Genomic DNA, 17,659 nt, shown 5'->3' with positions numbered 1-17,659 from the left:
CTGAGTCTGTACATAGTCAAAGCTTTCCTTAAGTTTGGGTCAGTCACAGTGGACAGGTATTCAGCCACTGTGTACTCTCTGTTTAGGGCCAAATAGCATTCTAGTTTGCTCTGTTTTTATGTTAATTCTTTCCAATGTGTCAACTAATTATATTTTTGTTATCTTATGATTTGGTTGGGTCTAATTGTGTTGCTGTCCTGGGGCTCTGTTTGTGTTTGTCAACAGAGCCCCAGGACCAGCCTGCTTCTCCAGGTTCATCTCTCTGTAGGTGATGGCTCTGTTATGGAAAGTTTGGCTCCATCTAGTAGGCAATACCAGCGTGACCCCACCACCTCGTCCCTACTTACTGCGTGGCGTCATTAGAAAGCGCCCTACAACAGCTATTATAGCGTTATTTTTTTATTTACCTCAAGCTGCGTCCCGCAATGGAAGTAAACAGGGACGAAGCAGAGCGTTGCATTGACATTGCAACTGCTGCATTAACAAATAATCAAGCAGAGAAGGCTGTTAGATTTCTAGAAAAGGCCCAGAAACTTTTTCCGACGGATAAGGCGAGAGGTAAGAGACGGCCGCTTTAGAAGCGACATGAATGCCAGCTAGCATCCAGGCTATATTTTTTCTGGGGAAATTGAGGGCCCTCTATAGTTACGAAAATACGTTACCCATCTCGCTGCTATAGCTAGCTAATTATCGCCGAGTTTTCATATAAAACATCTAATCTGTCTGGATTTTGCATTGTCACTGTTGTAGTATACACAGTCCGTTTAATTCTGCTGGTTATATTAGCGAGCTATCTAACGTAAGTTATGTAGTCAGTACATTCAGTTGCACCCAATCTCATGTTGCTGGTTAAATACAAACTGTGTAGCTGCATAGCTAGCGGTCTTTGACGCTGTTACTTCGAAGCACTCACTCCGTGTGCTTTTGACTGTACAAGAGGGAGATGTCATCTGAGATTTGCCCCAATGGGCCTGCTCAGTGGAGACGTTTCTGGGGGGAAACTACGATACTCGAATGTTCCTCTAAATGTTACTCTCTATCTGTATTTCCAGCACTGCTGGACTTGATTGCAAAAAATGGTTTCACCCCTGGACATGACAACCAGTCAGGAACCAGTGATGGCACTGGGCCAAGGCAGCGAAGACCTGGGGAGGAAGACCAAGGAGAGAAGGCCTCGCAGACAGCCAAATCCTACACCTCAGATCAACTGGATGCTGTCAAGAAGTAGGATGCATGGAATTTAGTATTATTGCAATTATTATCATATAAAATGTAATTGCAAGGAAAGTGGAGGAAAAGGCTCCTTAGTCAGTTGCACAACTGAATACATTCAACCAAAATGTGTCTCCCCTCATTTAACCCAATCCCTCTGAGTCAGAGAGGTGCGAGGGGTTGCCTTAATCGAAATCCATGTCATCCCTGCCCGGAGAACAGTTGTTGGGGGTTAAATGCAAAAGGTCGCTGGCTTGGATTCAAACAGATTTTTCACCCAACGCTCTTACCCGTTAGGCTACCTACCGCCCAACGTTCCTGCTGAGCTGGGACCATATACACTGCTCAAAAAAATAAAGGGAACACTAAAATAACACATCCTATATCTGAATGAATTAAATATTCTTATTAAATACTTTTTTTCTTTACATAGTTGAATATGCGGACAACAAAATCACACACAAATTATCAATGGAAATCAAATTTATCAACCCATGGGGGTCTGGATTTGGAGTCACACTCAAAATTAAAGTGGAAAACCACACTACAGGCTGATCCAACTTTGATGTAATGTCCTTAAAACAAGTCAAAATGAGGCTCAGTAGTGTGTGTGGCCTCCACGTGCCTGTATAAACTCCCTACAACGCCTGGGCATGCTCCTGATGAGGTGGCGGATGGTCTCCTGAGGGATCTCCTCCCAGACCTGGACTAAAGCATCCGCCAACTCCTGGACAGTCTGTGGTGCAACCAACGCCACGTTGGTGGATGGAGCGAGACATGATGTCCCAGATGTGCTCAATTGGATTCAGGTCTGGGGAACGGGCGGGCCAGTCCCATAGCATCAATGCCTTCCTCTTGCAGGAACTGCTGACACACTCCAGCCACATGAGGTCTAGCATTGTCTTGCATTAGGAGGAACCCAGGGCCAACCACACCAGCATATGGTCTCTCAAGGGATCTGAGGATCTCATCTCCGTACCTAATGGCAGTCAGGCTACCTCTGGCGAGCACATGGAGGGCTGTGCGGCCCCCCAAAGAAATGCCACCCCACACCATGACTGACCCACCACCAAACTGGTCATGCTGGAGGATGTTGCAGGCAGCAGAACGTTCTCCACGGCGTCTCCAGACTCTGTCACGTCTTTCACATGTGCTCAGTGTGAACCTGCTTTCATCTGTGAAGAGCACAGGGTGCCAGTGGCGAATTTGCCAATCTTGGTGTTCTCTGGCAAATGCCAAACGTCCTGCACGGTGTTGGGCTGTAAGCACAACCCCCACCTGTGGACGTCGGGCCCTCATACCACCCTCATGGAGTCTGTTTCTGACCGTTTGAGCAGACACATGCACATTTGTGGCCTGCTAGAAGTCATTTTGCAGGGCTCTGGCAATGCTCCTCCTGCTCCTCCTTACACAAAGGTGGAGGTAGCGGTCCTGCTGCTGGGTTGTTGCCCTCCTACGGCCTCCTCCACGTCTCATGTACTGGCCTGTCTCCTGGTAGCGCCTCCATGCTCTGGACACTACACTGACAGACACAGCAAACCTTCTTGCCACAGCTCGCATTAATGTGCCATCCTGGATGAGCTGCACTACCTGAGCCACTTGTGTGGGTTGTAGACTCCGTCTCATGCTACCACTAGAATGAAAGCACCGCCAGCATTCAAAAGTGACCAAAACATCAGCCAGGAAGCATAGGAACTGAGAAGTGGTCTGTGGTCACCACCTGCAGAACCACTCCTTTATTGTGGGTGTCTTGCTAATTGCCTATAATTTCCACCTGTTGTCTATTCCATTTGCACAACAGCATGTGAAATTTACTGTCAATCAGTGTTGCTTCCTAAGTGGACAGTTTGATTTCACAGAAGTGTGATTGACTTGGAGTTACATGGTGTTGTTTAAGTGTTCCCTTTATTTTTTTGAGCAGTGTGTATATATATTTGTTGATAAAAGCATCTGCTAAATGGCATGTTATATTGAAACTGCGTCAAGGCTTCCAGAACATTATCATCAAACATCTGTTTAACATCCACTTTCCACAATGAATCTTCCTTATCGGAACATGAAAATGTCTTGAAACAATTGAGTGTTTTGTCTTTTATAGTGGTCTTCTTCTTCGTTTCCAGAATAAAACAGTGTAAAGACTTCTATGAGATTCTTGGAGTGAAGAAAGATGCATCTGAAGAAGATCTCAAGAAGTCGTATCGAAAATTAGCGTTGAAATTCCATCCCGACAAAAACCACGCACCGGGTGCCACTGAGGCGTTTAAAGGTGCGCCCCAAACCATACTTATTCTCTTAATTGTTTGAATGTGATAACCAGTCAAAGGATCCGGGTTGACGGACACAGATTAAGCCTCGTCCTGGACTGAAACGTGTTAAACTGAGAATGTTTTCTAGTCTAATCTGTATCCAGGAAACCGGTCCAATGAATTGTATATCATTTAATGTAATTTGAAGGTACCTAAAAAGGTGTTTGTTTTCGCCCAGCTATTGGAAATGCCTATGCCTGCTTGAGTAATGCTGACAAGAGGAAACAGTATGACCAGTGTGGTGAGGAGAAGAGACATCCGTCAAGACAGGGCCAGACCAACGGCGACTTCCAGGCCGATATTTCACCTGAGGACCTCTTCAATATGTTCTTCGGAGGGGGTTTTCCAGCAAGTGAGTGACACACACACACACACACACACACACACACACACACAGTCATTAGAAACCATTACATCTACAAATTTTACTGCCGCCTCCACTGCTAATGCTTCATCTATTGGTCGTCTGTTTTGCTTCTCAAGGCAACGTTCATGTATACAGAAATGGGCATCAGAGGCCAGCGGGTCAACGGGGACAACAGAGAGAGGTATGCAAGTGTTTTTTTTTTCGTGATTGCACATTTTCCAGTTCAGGTCATTAAGTAGATACGTTTAGCCATTTTCTAATGGTTTTCTAATGTACTGCTGCTGTACAGCAGGGGGAGTCCTTGTTGTTTTTGCACAGCAAACTGAGAATGATCTACTTGGGTAGAACTGTATTGTTACACTACGTGAACAAAAGTATGTGGACACTCGCTTGTCCAACATCTCATTCCTAAATCATGGGCATTAATATGGAGTTGGTACCCCCCCTTTGCTGCTATAACAGCCTCCACTCTTCTGGGAAGGCTTTCCACTAGATGTTGGAACATTGTTGTGGGGACTTGCTTCCATTCAGCCACAAAAGCATTAGTGAGGTCTGACACTGATGTTGGGTGATTAGGTCTGGCTCACAGTCGGCATTCCAATTCATCCCAATGGTTTTCGATGGAGTTGAGGTCAGGGCTCAGTGCAGGCCAGTCAAGTTCCACTTCCACACCAATCACAACAAACCATTTCTGTATGGACCTCACTTTGTGCACAGGGGCATTGTCATGCTGAAACAGGAAAGGGCCTTCCCCAAACTGCTGCCACAAAGTTGGAAGCACAGAATTGTATGGAATGTCATTGTATACTGTAGCTTTAAGATTTCCCTTCTCTGGAACTAAGGGGCCTGAACCATGAAAAACAGCCCCAGACCATTATTCCTCCTCCACCAAACTTTACAGTTGGCACTATGCATTGGGGCAGGTAGCGTTCTCCTGGCATCTGCCAACACCAGATTTGTCTGACGGACTGCCAGAAGGTGAAGTGTGAGAACGTATTTCCACTGCTCCAGAGCCCAATGGCGGTGAGCTTTACACTATTCCAGCCGACACTTGGCATTGCGCATGGTGATCTTAGGCTTGTGTGTGGCTGCTCGGCCATGGAAACCCATGTCATGTAATCTCCTGACAAACAGTTCTTGTGCTGACGTTGCTTCCAGAGGCAGTTTTGAACATGGTAGTGAGTGTTGCAACCGAGGACATACAATTTTTATGCTCTTATGGGCTACATCGCTCGGCGGTCCTGTTCTGTGAGCTTGTGTGGCCTACTGCTTCACGGCTGAGCCATTGTTGCTCCTAGACGTTTCCACTTCAATCTAACAACACTTAGTTGCCCGGGGCAACTCTAGCAGGGCAGACATTTGATGAACTGACTTGTTGGAGAGGTGACATCTTATGACCGTGCCATGTTGAAAGTCACTGAGCTCTTCAGTAAGGCCGTTCTACTACAAATGTTTTCCTATGGAGATTGCATGGCAGCGTGCTCAGTTTTGTATACCTGTCAGCAACGGGTGTGGCTGAAATAGCCGAATTCACTAATTTGAAAGTGTGTCCACATACTTTTGTACATATATTTGTGTGTGTGAAATCAGCCTGTGCAAAGTGGATTGCTAGGCTGAAGGTCAGTAGTTGGTTTTGCAGTGTTACCAGTTAACTCTAACTAACCTGTATAGTTTACCATGTCAGGTTGTTGTTGTTGTCTAACTAACCTGTAGCGTTTACCATGTCAGGTTGTTGTTGTCTAACTAACCTGTGTAGTTTACCATGTCAGTTTGTTGTTGTTGTCGTCTAACTAACCTGTATAGTTTACCATGTCAGTTTGTTGTTGTTGTTGTCTAACTAACCTGTATAGTTTACCATGTCAGTTTGTTGTTGTTGTTGTCTAACTAACCTGTGTAGTTTACCATGTCAGTTTGTTGTTGTTGTCGTCTAACTAACCTGTATAGTTTACCATGTCAGTTTGTTGTTGTTGTTGTCTAACTAACCTGTGTAGTTTACCATGTCAGTTTGTTGTTGTTGTTGTCTAACTAACCTGTGTAGTTTACCATGTCAGTTTGTTGTTGTTGTTGTCTAACTAACCTGTATAGTTTACCATGTCAGGTTGTTGTTGTTGTCGTCTAACTAACCTGTATAGTTTACCATGTCAGGTTGTTGTTGTTGTCTAACTAACCTGTATAGTTTACCATGTCAGGTTGTTGTTGTTGTTGTCTAACTAACCTGTATAGTTTACCATGTCAGGTTGTTGTTGTCTAACTAACCTGTATAGTTTACCATGTCAGGTTGTTGTTGTTGTTGTCTAACTAACCTGTATAGTTTACCATGTCAGGTTGTTGTTGTTGTTGTCTAACTAACCTGTATAGTTTACCATGTCAGGTTGTTGTTGTTGTCGTCTAACTAACCTGTATAGTTTACCATGTCAGGTTGTTGTTGTTGTCGTCTAACTAACCTGTATAGTTTACCATGTCAGGTTGTTGTTGTTGTCGTCTAACTAACCTGTATAGTTTACCATGTCAGGTTGTTGTTGTTGTCGTCTAACTAACCTGTATAGTTTACCATGTCAGGTTGTTGTTGTTGTTGTCGTCTAACTAACCTGTATAGTTTACCATGTCAGGTTGTTGTTGTTGTTGTCGTCTAACTAACCTGTATAGTTTACCATGTCAGGTTGTTGTTGTTGTTGTCGTCTAACTAACCTGTATAGTTTACCATGTCAGGTTGTTGTTGTTGTTGTCGTCTAACTAACCTGTATAGTTTACCATGTCAGGTTGTTGTTGTTGTTGTCGTCTAACTAACCTGTATAGTTTACCATGTCAGGTTGTTGTTGTTGTCGTCTAACTAACCTGTATAGTTTACCATGTCAGGTTGTTGTTGTTGTTGTCGTCTAACTAACCTGTATAGTTTACCATGTCAGGTTGTTGTTGTTGTTGTCTAACTAACCTGTGTAGTTTACCATGTCAGGTTGTTGTTGTTGTCTAACTAACCTGTGTAGTTTACCATGTCAGGTTGTTGTTGTTGTCTAACTAACCTGTATAGTTTACCATGTCAGGTTGTTGTCTAACTAACCTGTGTAGTTTACCATGTCAGTTTGTTGTTGTTGTCTAACTAACCTGTATAGTTTACCATGTCAGGTTGTTGTTGTTGTTGTCTAACTAACCTGTATAGTTTACCATGTCAGGTTGTTGTTGTTGTTGTCTAACTAACCTGTATAGTTTACCATGTCAGGTTGTTGTTGTTGTTGTCTAACTAACCTGTATAGTTTACCATGTCAGGTTGTTGTTGTTGTTGTCTAACTAACCTGTATAGTTTACCATGTCAGGTTGTTGTTGTTGTTGTCTAACTAACCTGTATAGTTTACCATGTCAGGTTGTTGTTGTTGTTGTCTAACTAACCTGTATAGTTTACCATGTCAGGTTGTTGTTGTTGTTGTCTAACTAACCTGTGTAGTTTACCATGTCAGGTTGTTGTTGTTGTCTAACTAACCTGTGTAGTTTACCATGTCAGGTTGTTGTTGTTGTTAACTAACTTGTATAGTTTACCATGTCAGGTTGTTGTTGTTGTCGTCTAACTAACCTGTATAGTTTACCATGTCAGGTTGTTGTTGTTGTCTAACTAACCTGTGTAGTTTACCATGTCAGTTTGTTGTTGTTGTTGTCTAACTAACCTGTATAGTTTACCATGTCAGGCTGTTGTTGTTGTCTAACTAACCTGTGTAGTTTACCATGTCAGTTTGTTGTTGTTGTTGTCTAACTAACCTGTATAGTTTACCATGTCAGGTTGTTGTTGTCTAACTAACCTGTATAGTTTACCATGTCAGGTTGTTGTTGTCTAACTAACCTGCGTGTTGTGATTTTCAGGGAGGCTTCGCGCTCTTTGTCCAGCTGCTGCCCATCGTCATCCTAGTGGTTGTGTCAGCTCTCAGTCAGATGATGGTCTCCGCCGCCCCCTACAGCCTCAGCTTCAGGCCGTGAGTCTAACCCCTGACCCCCCCCTCCCCCACACCTGGATAATCAACTCATGGAGTAGCCTGGTCTTTATTTATTTCACCTTTTATATAACCAGGTAGGTCAGTTGATAACAAGTTCTCATTTACAACTGCGACCTGCCCAAGATAAAGCAAAGCAGTGCGACAAAAACAACAACAGAGTTACACATGGGATAAACAAACGTACAGTCAATAACACAATAGAAAAATCTATATACAGTGTGTGCAAATGTAGAAGATTAGAGAGGTAAGGCAATAAGTAGGCCATAGAGGCAAAATAATAACAATTTAGCATCAACACTGGAGTGATCGATTTGCAGATGATGTTCAAGTAGAGATACTGGGGTGCAAAAGAGCAAGAAGATAAATAATAATATGGGGATGAGGTAGTTGGGTGTGCTATTTACAGATTGGCTGTGTACAGGTACAGTGATCGGTAAGCTGCTCTGACAGCTGATGCTTAAAGTTAGAGAGGGAGATAAGTCTCCAGCTTCAGTCATTTTTGCAATTCATTCCAGTCATTGGCAGCAGAGAACTGGAAGGAAAGGTGGTTAAAGTAAGTGTTGGCTTTGGGGTTGACTAGTGAGATATACCTGCTGGTCAGGATGATATCTAAGAGGGTGCCCATGATTACGGATTTAGGGTTGTACCTAGTAGGTTCCTTGATAATTTGTGTGAGATTGAGGGCATCTAATTTAGATTGTAGGATGGCCGGGGTGTTAAGCATATCCCAGTTTAGGTCACCTAACAATATGAACTCAGAAGATAGATGGGGGGCGATCAATTCACATATGGTGTCCAGGGCACAGCTGGGGGCTGAGGGGGGTCTATAACAAGCGGCAACGGTGAGAGACTTGTTTCTGGAAAGGTGGATTTTTAGAAGCTCGATTCGTTTGGGCACAGACCTGGATAGTAAGACAGAACTCTGCAGGCTACTTCTGCAGTAGATTGCAACACCGCCCCCTTTGGCAGTTATATCTTGTCGGAAAGTGTTATAGTTAGGGATGGAAATTTCAGGGGTTTTGGTGGTCTTCCTAAGCCAGGATTCAGACATGGCTAGGGCATCCAGGTTGGCAGAGTGTGCTAAAGCAGTGAGTAAAACAAACTCAGGGAGGAGGCTTCTGATGATAACATGCATGAAACCAAGACTTTTACGGTTACAGAAGTCAACAAATGAGAGCGCCTGGGGAGTGGAGCTGGGGGCTGCAGGGCCTGGATTAACCTCTACATCACCAGAGGAGGAGTAGGATAAGGGTACGGCTAAAAGCTATAAGAACTGGTCGTCTAGTGCGTTCGGAACAGAGAGTAAAAGGAGCAGATTTCTGGGCGTGGAAGAATAGATTCAAGGCATAATGTACAGACAAGGGTATGGCAGGATATGAGTACAGTGGAGGTAAACCTAGGCATTGAGTGACGATGAGAGAGGTTTTTGGGAATGTTCCAACCAGGATTAATGGAAATCTGGAATTTTGGAAAATTTACCGGAGTTTTGCAACCCTGGATGTGCTGTCTTAAACTCCCATAGACATACATGTGACTATGATGTTTTATTACACAACTTCCCCCAGAATAATGCAATCATTTGATGAGTCTTCTTTCCTTGTATTACAAAATGCTGAACTGTCTTTGATGGGACAGATTATCCTCCAGTTGCTATGTTATCCTGCTATGACAATGGATTTCACAATTTGGAAATTGTTTGGAAAGGGTGGTTTTCAGCAGTTTTTTTTGTGTGTATTTGTTAGCTGTATTAGTTTGACTTGGGGTGGTGAGATGGCACCCTATTTCCTATATAGTGCATTATCCCTATGGACACTAAATAGGGACTGGGGTGCCATTTGGAACACCGCCTGGTAGTCTTTAGGGAGGTCACAGGTCATAGATTGACTTTAGGGGAAAGTAGTCGCTGGCCCAGCAGGGACTCTTTGACCCGTGGTTAAGGCCCGGGGATGGCTGGCCCGTGGTTAAGGCCCGGTGATGGGGGATGGCTGGCCCGTGGTTAAGGCCCGTGGTTAAGGCCCGTGGTTAAGGCCCGTGGTTAAGGCCCGGTGATGGCTGGCCCGTGGTTAAGGCCCGCGGTTAAGGCCGGTGATGGTTAAGGCCCGTGGTTAAGGTTAAGGCCCGCGTGGTTAAGGCCCTGGCGGTTAAGGCCCGGTGACGGCTGGCCCGCGGTTAAGGCCCGTGGTTAAGGCCCGGTGATGGCTGGCAGGCTTGGGCAGTATACCAGGGTATTTGGAAAAAGCCACAGTATGGTTTTTTCAATACTGTCAAAACTATTTATTTGTCATTTCTCAATAAATGTGAATATTTGTAGCTACTTTTTAAATTAATACCTGCAGTCAACTGACCCGTGGTTAAGGCCCGGTGAGGCTCGGTGTGCAATAAGGAAAAGTGTGATACCTGGTCAGTTGTACAACTGAATGTATTCAACTGAAATGTGTCATCCTTATTTAACCCAACCTCCTCTGAATCAGAGAGGTGTGGGGGAGCTGCCTTAATCAACATCCACATCATCGGCGCCCGGGGAACAGTGGGTTAACTGTCTTGCTCAGGGGCAGAACGACAGATTTTTACCAAGATCGATTCCCCGAGCTGACAAGGTAAAAAAAAAAAAAAATCTGTTGTTCGGCCCCTGAACAGGGCAGTTAACCCACTGTTCCCTGGTAGGCTGTCGATGTAAATAAGAATTTGTTCTTAACTGACTTGCCTAGTTAAATAAAAAATAAAAATAAAAATTCACTCACTGCTTTCTCTCTGTCTTTCTCTGTATCTCTCTCTCTCTTTCTTTGTCTCTTTCCGTCTCTCTCTCTCTCTTTCTCTCTCTCTCTCTCTCTCTCTCTGTTTCTCTCTCTCTCTCTCTCTCTGTCTTTCTCTCTCTCTCTCTTTCTCTCTCTGTCTTTCTCTCTCTCTGTCTTTCTCTCTCTCTCTCTGTCTTTCTCTCTCTCTCTCTGTCTTTCTCTCTCTCTCTGTGTCTTTCTCTCTCTTCTCTGTGTCTCTGTATCGCTCTCTGTCTCGCTGTCTCTGTCTGTATCTCCATCAAATTCAGGTCTAGCAGATTGGACACACCCACAAGAGGTACACGGAGACCTTGAGATGGTGCCGTACTATGTGGGAGACCACTTCTCCAGGGAGTACAACGGACTGAATCTGAAGACTGTGGAGAGGAGTGTGGAGGATGACTACATCTCCAACCTCAGAAACAACTGCTGGAAGGAGAAACAGATGTTAAGCAGAGTACGTTCACGTTGTAGTGTGAGAATAACATGGTCATTTAGCAGACACTTCCAGAACGGTCAGCGTGGACAGTGACGCCTAATTCAGTATGTTGATCCGTGTGGGAATCGAACCCACAACCCCAGCATCATACTCATAGAACTGCAGCTGCTGGAAGCAGTATTGGTCACGCGTGTTTAGCAGATGGTAGATAGCATGTAGGTTGAGTTTTCTAACAAGCTTCTTCTCCGTTGACCTTTTTGTCTGTCTTGGGATGATGAAGTTGTACTATTGATTCATCAATATGTTATTGGTCAAATATTATTGGTCACGTACACGTGTTTAGCAGATGGTATTGGTCAGCGTACGTGTTTAGCAGATGTGTCACGTGTTTAGCAGAGATGTCACGTGTTTAGCAGATTGGTCACGTTTAGCAGACGTGTTTAGCAGATGGTATTTGTCACGTGTTTAGCAGATGGTATTGGTCACGTACACGTGTTTAGCAGATGGTATTGGTCACGTACACGTGTTTAGCAGATGGTATTGGTCACGTACACGTGTTTAGCAGATGGTATTGGTCACGTACACGTGTTTAGCAGATGGTATTGGTCACGTACGTGTTTAGCAGATGTTATTGGTCGTGTTTAGCAGATGTTATTGGTCACGTACACGTGTTTAGCAGATGGTATTTGTCACGTGTTTAGCAGATGGTATTGGTCACGTACACGTGTTTAGCAGATGGTATTGGTCACGTATTGGTCACGTGTTTAGCAGATGGTATTGGTCACGTGTTTAGCAGACGTGTTTAGCAGATGGTATTGGTCGTGTTTAGCAGATGGTATTGGTCACGTACACGTGTTTAGCAGATGGTATTGGTCACGTACACGTGTTTAGCAGATGGTATTGGTCACGTACACGTGTTTAGCAGATGGTATTGTGGATTTAGTGAGATGCTTGTGTTCCTAGCTCCCAACAGTGCAGTAATATCTAACAATACACACATCTAAAGTAAAGGAATGGAATTAAGAATATATAAATATATGGACGAGTTATGTCAGAGCGACGTAGAATAGGATAGAATACAGTACGTACAAATGAGACGAGTAATGTCAGAGCGACGTAGAATAGGATAGAATACAGTACGTACAAATGAGACGAGTAATGTCAGTGCGACGTAGAATAGGATAGAATACAGTACGTACAAATGAGACGAGTAATGTCAGTGCGACGTAGAATAGGATAGAATACAGTACGTACAAATGAGACGAGTAATGTCAGTGCGACGTAGAATAGGATAGAATATGAGACGAGTAATGTCAGAGCGACGTAGAATAGGACGTACGTACAAATGAGATGGTAACGTAGAACAAAATGAGACGAGTAATGCAAAATATGTCAACATAAAGTGACTTGTGTTGCATTATTAAAGTGGCCAGTGATTTCAAGTCTGTATATAGGGCAGCAGCCTCTCTGTGTTAGTGATGGCTGTTTAACAGTCTGATGGCCTTGAGATGGAAGCTGTTTTTCAGTCTCTCTGTCCCTGCGTTGATGCACCTGTACTGACCTCGCCTTCTGGATGATAGCGGGGTGAACAGGCAGTGGCTCGGGTGGTTGTTGTCCTTGATGATCTTTATGGCCTTCCTGTGACATCGGGTGTTGTCCGTGTCCTGGAGGGCAGGTAGTTTGCCCCCGGTGATGCGTTGTGCAGACCGCACCACCCTCTGGAGAGCCCTGCGGTCAATTCCACGTGGCTGGCTACTTTAAAATTAATGTGTACTGGAGGAGTGTTTTAATGATTTAGTTTGGAGGCTTCAGGTTTTCTGATCCGACCTTAACCAGTTGTGTCCTGGTTGCTATAACGTAAGATGGATAACACAGTACCAGAAAGTGATATCCTCTGTGAAGAAATAGCACTACTTCACATGCAGAGGAGGCTGGTGATGGGAGGACGACTCATAATAATGGCTGAAATACAGTGAATGGAATGTAGGGACCTAAAAAATATATTTATTTTTTGTTGCCTGATGCAGTTTTTTCCATTTTGTTTTCTCAGGTTTCAATTTCCTACAGTTTCATGTTTTTGCTCTCAATCACTTTAAAAAAACTCTTTTTTAGTCCACAAAAGTGCTTAAACCACATCAGGAGAACACTTAAGGTCTGGGATAATGTTGATAAATGTTTGGGTGTAGTTACCATTTTAATTCCAGTGTACACCTTTGAAAGAGGCTGTGTTGTTTTAGAGGTGTTTTTGTAAAACAAAATGGCCACAGTAATCATCCTCATACAGCTCTGCCAGGTCAGCATAGTCTACTTCGTAGATGACATTAAATGTGAGAAGGATTTTGGATAAGGAAAGGCTTTCCCATGTCCAGACAGACCATTCATTAGCATCGTCGCTAACGGCGACACACCACACATACAGACGGGGAATTCTCATTGGCTCTTCAGAAAGTTGCAGGAAATAACCAATCACTGATTCATTCTGTTCGTGTCTTATGATAAACTTTAATTTTTTTAATTAATTTACTTGATTCCCTACTGAAAGTTCAGTACATTGTTGGATTCCGTTTTAATGTCTGGATTCCGTGATTCCGTCCTCATTCTCAACATTGCGGATATTCTCGGAGCCTAGGAATGGTACAATTCCATTTATTCTGTTCCGTCCTCCTATTTTAAAGTGCCAGCCACCGCTGTTTCCATGGCAGGGGGAAAGGCACACAGCAGTTTTACATTACATCATACAGATGATTGGTTGTCTGGGCAAATTGCAAAGGAATTAGGATCCTCTATTCAGCCTCTCTATTGTACTTCCTGTTATCTTATTGAACTTGTATTGTACTGGACGCCCAAGTAGGCGTTTGTCTTCGACTACATCACAGTTCTGCTCCCTTCTCCCAAGGTGTCCACTTGCTCACTTTCTTGCACGGATTTAACGATAGTGGGAACTCACTCCAGACGATGCTTACAACAATCATATGCTTTTAAATCCACGACAGGGAGCGCAGACTTCTGGGAAATATTGGGGACTGAGCCGTTGTGCTTTGTTGTTGTGTTCCAGAGGAGGGCCTGCTGTATCGAGCTCGCTATTTTGGAGACAATGAGTTGTACCAGAGGGCTCAGAAGATGGGCACACCGAGCTGCTCCAGGCTGTCTGACATCTCCGTTTCCTTGGGTGGTTAAATATAAAGGAAGGCTGTTGATCGCCACACTGATAGGTAAGAGCTCGCCACTAAAACAACCCAAAATGGCACCCTATTCCCTTTCTAGTGCACTACTTTTGACCAGGGCCCATCGGACACTATAGGGAATAGGATGCCATTATGGACTCAGTCAGGCACAGTCTGTCTCTATATAAGGCTCCGTTGTTGTCGTGTCCCCATTGGGTTAGTTATGAAGTCCTACTGAACTATGTATGTGAACCCTTTGGAAATACCTGAATTTCTGCATAAATTGGTCATAAAATTGGATCTGATCTTCATCTAGGTCACAAAAATAGACAAACAGTCTCCTTAAACTAATAACACACAAACAATTATACGTTTTCATGTCTTTATTGAACAGACTGTGTAAACATTCACAGTGCAGGGTTGAAAAGTATGTGAACCCTTGGATTTAATAACTGGTTGACCCTCGCTTGGCAGCAATAACCTCAACCAAACATTTTCTGTAGTTGTGGATCGGACCTGCACAACGGTCAGGAGGAATTTTGGACCATTCCTCTTTACAAAATTGTTTCAGTTCAGCGATATTCTTGGAATGTCTGGTGTGAACTGCTCTCTTGAGGTCATGCCAAAGCATCTCAAATGGGTTGAGGTTAGGACTCTGACTGGGCCACTCCAGAAGGCGTATTTTCTTCTGTTGAAGCCATTCTGTTGTTGATTTACTTCTGTGTTTTGGGTCGTTGTCCTGTTGCATCACCCAACTTCTGTTGAGCTTCAATTGGCGGACAGATAGCCTTACATTATCCTGCAAAATGTCTTGATAAACTTGGGAATTAATTTTTCTGTTGATGATAGCAAGCTGTCCAGATCCTGAGGCAACAAAACAGCCCCAAACCATGATGCTCCCTCCACCAGACTTTACAGTTGGGATGAGGTTTTGATGTTGGTGTGCTGTGCCTTTTTTTTCTTCACACGAAGTGTTGTGTGTTCCTTCCAAACAACTCAACTGTAGTTTCATCTGTCCACAGAATATATTTCCAGTAACACTGTGGAACATCCAGGTACAATTATGTAAATTTCAGATGTGCAGTAATGTTTTTATTGGACAGCAGTGGCTTCTTCCGTGGTGTCCTCCCATGAACAGCATTCTTGTTTAGTGTTTTATGTATCGTAGACTCATCAACAGAGATGTTAGCATGTTCCAGAGATTTCTGTAGGTCTTTAGCTGACACTCTGGGATTCTTCTTAACCTCATTGAACATTCTGCACTGTGCTCTTCCAGTTATCTTTGCAGGACGGCCACTCCTAGGGAGAGTAGCAACAGTGCTGAACTTTCTCCATTTATAGACATTTTGTTTTACTGTGGACTGATGAACATCAAGGCTTTTAGAGATACTTTTGTAACACTATCCAGCTTTGTGCAAGTCAACAATTCTTAATCTGAGGTCTTCTGAGATCTCTTTTGTTCGAGGCCTGGGTCACATCAGACAATACTTCTTGTGAATAGCAAACTCAAATGTTGTGAGTGTTTATTATAGGGCAAGGCAGCTCTAACCAACATCTCCAATCTCCTCTCATTGATTGGACTCCAGGTTAGCTGAGTCCTGACTCCAATTAGCTTTTGGAGAAGTCATTAGCCTTGGGGGGGTTCAAATACTTTATCCAACCTACACTGTGATTATTTAAACGATGTATTCAATATAGACAAGACAAATACAATTTGTGTTATTAGTTTAAGCAGACTGTTTGTCTATTGTTGTGACTTTGATGAAGATCAGATCAAATTTGATGACCAATTTTTGAGAAATCCAGGTAATTTCAAAGGGTTCACACACTTCTTCATACCTCTGTATGTTATGAAGGCCTACCTAACTATGTAAGTTACGAGTCCCATGAACAGAGTGCACATGTTGAAACTGAATTGTTTTTGCTCTCTCTTTTAGGTAGTTATATCGAAACCGCAAAAAAACAAACAATTTTATTGCCTGTAAATACGTACGCTTTTCAACATTCGGGACTGTGACTTCACTGCACACCAAAACTCGGACAGACTCTCTCTCCTTGAGTTGGAGATCTCGTATGGCGAAGAAGAAGAATGACCTAAAGTCTTGTTGAGGAAGAATGAATGCCCTCTTTGTTGATGATCATGGTGATGTGTCATGAAGTGACTCTGTTACAAGCTGACTGTTTTACAAATGCACTGTTAGGGACTCCTGCTTTCACCCTCTTACATCCTAAATGGCACACTATTTGCTATATAGTGCACTTTTTTTCTTAAAAAAAAAAAAAAATCCGGGCCCATAGGGCTCTGGTCACAAGTAGTGCAGCATATAGAGAATAGGGTGCTATTTAGGATGCACCCTCAAGTCAGATGATGTAAGGGCGGCGTTATAATCAGGAAATACTCTAATCAGAAGTGGTTCATTTATAGATGTCCTCCTTTAGCAATTGATACTTCCGAGATATTAATCTTTTATTTCGATCTGGTGAGAACATCGAAGAATGGTTAAGACCAATTTGAAGCTGATGACAGTTGTTTTCCTGATTTTATACTTTATACGTAAATTATGATTTTTACTATGCAGGGATTATATTTATATATTCTCCTATCAGAGTCAGTAAGGCAAACACACACCTCTCGAGACATGTACTGAGCAATTTTAATTTTGCAGACCTATGTATTTACAATGAGTGAACCCAGTGACTGAGAAAGTAATTTATTTATTGTTGGAATTCTAAACTATCAAAATGTTTTTAATCAAGATTTTCTTCATTAGAACACAACGACTATCTAATAAAGTAGGTCTTGCTCATGATGACACATCCATATTATGTTTTTACTCAAACAGGGAAAATAAATATTCTATGTGACCCATCTGTCATTCCTCCTGTGTGTGTGTGGGAGTGGGAGTTGGACAAGTGCCCAGACCAGTGAGTGCATTACTCATCGAAAAATTGGCTTGTACGACAGTGACTAGTTGTAGCAAAGACGTGAAGATGTGCACGTTTTCTACCCAATCAGATGGGCTGTTGTGCACGTTTCCCAGGGACGGCTTCATTCCGCAACGTTTCAGTATCTACAATATGTATTTAAAACCACAAGCAAATTAGTGGTGAGGAACCAGAAGTAATAACAATGAACATCTACCCTGGGGCTGGTTGGCACTAGTTTTTATGTACTTCTCAGTACTTGACTGCCCCTTTTAGAACATGTCTTCCAAGTAAATGTGTCTCATACACAGGCCATTTCTTGGGATACTGCAATATATTTCCTCACTTTATGGTCAACACCTGTAGTTGACTTGCTGTATCGCTAGAGGGCGCTGACGCAAGAAAAACAAGTGGTGGAGCTCAGACAAAGGCCCTGCAATGAATGGAGAAAAACTCAAATGCGCCTGTGTTGCTTCATGATCCTTCAGAACT

General features: G+C 43.2%; 1 pseudogene; it reads left to right on the top strand.

Moving 5' to 3' along the window:
• The first annotated feature begins 351 nt into the window (after positions 1 to 351).
• LOC135537839 (dnaJ homolog subfamily B member 12-like) lies at positions 352 to 17,113 on the top strand (annotated as a pseudogene).
• Positions 17,114 to 17,659: the final 546 nt, after the last annotated feature.

This window comes from Oncorhynchus masou, unplaced genomic scaffold, assembly GCF_036934945.1.
Source record: "Oncorhynchus masou masou isolate Uvic2021 unplaced genomic scaffold, UVic_Omas_1.1 unplaced_scaffold_856, whole genome shotgun sequence".
NCBI classification, from domain to species: Eukaryota; Metazoa; Chordata; class Actinopteri; order Salmoniformes; family Salmonidae; genus Oncorhynchus; species Oncorhynchus masou.
Note: the sequence above shows the minus strand (reverse complement) of the source record. Positions and strands in the feature narration are given on the sequence as shown.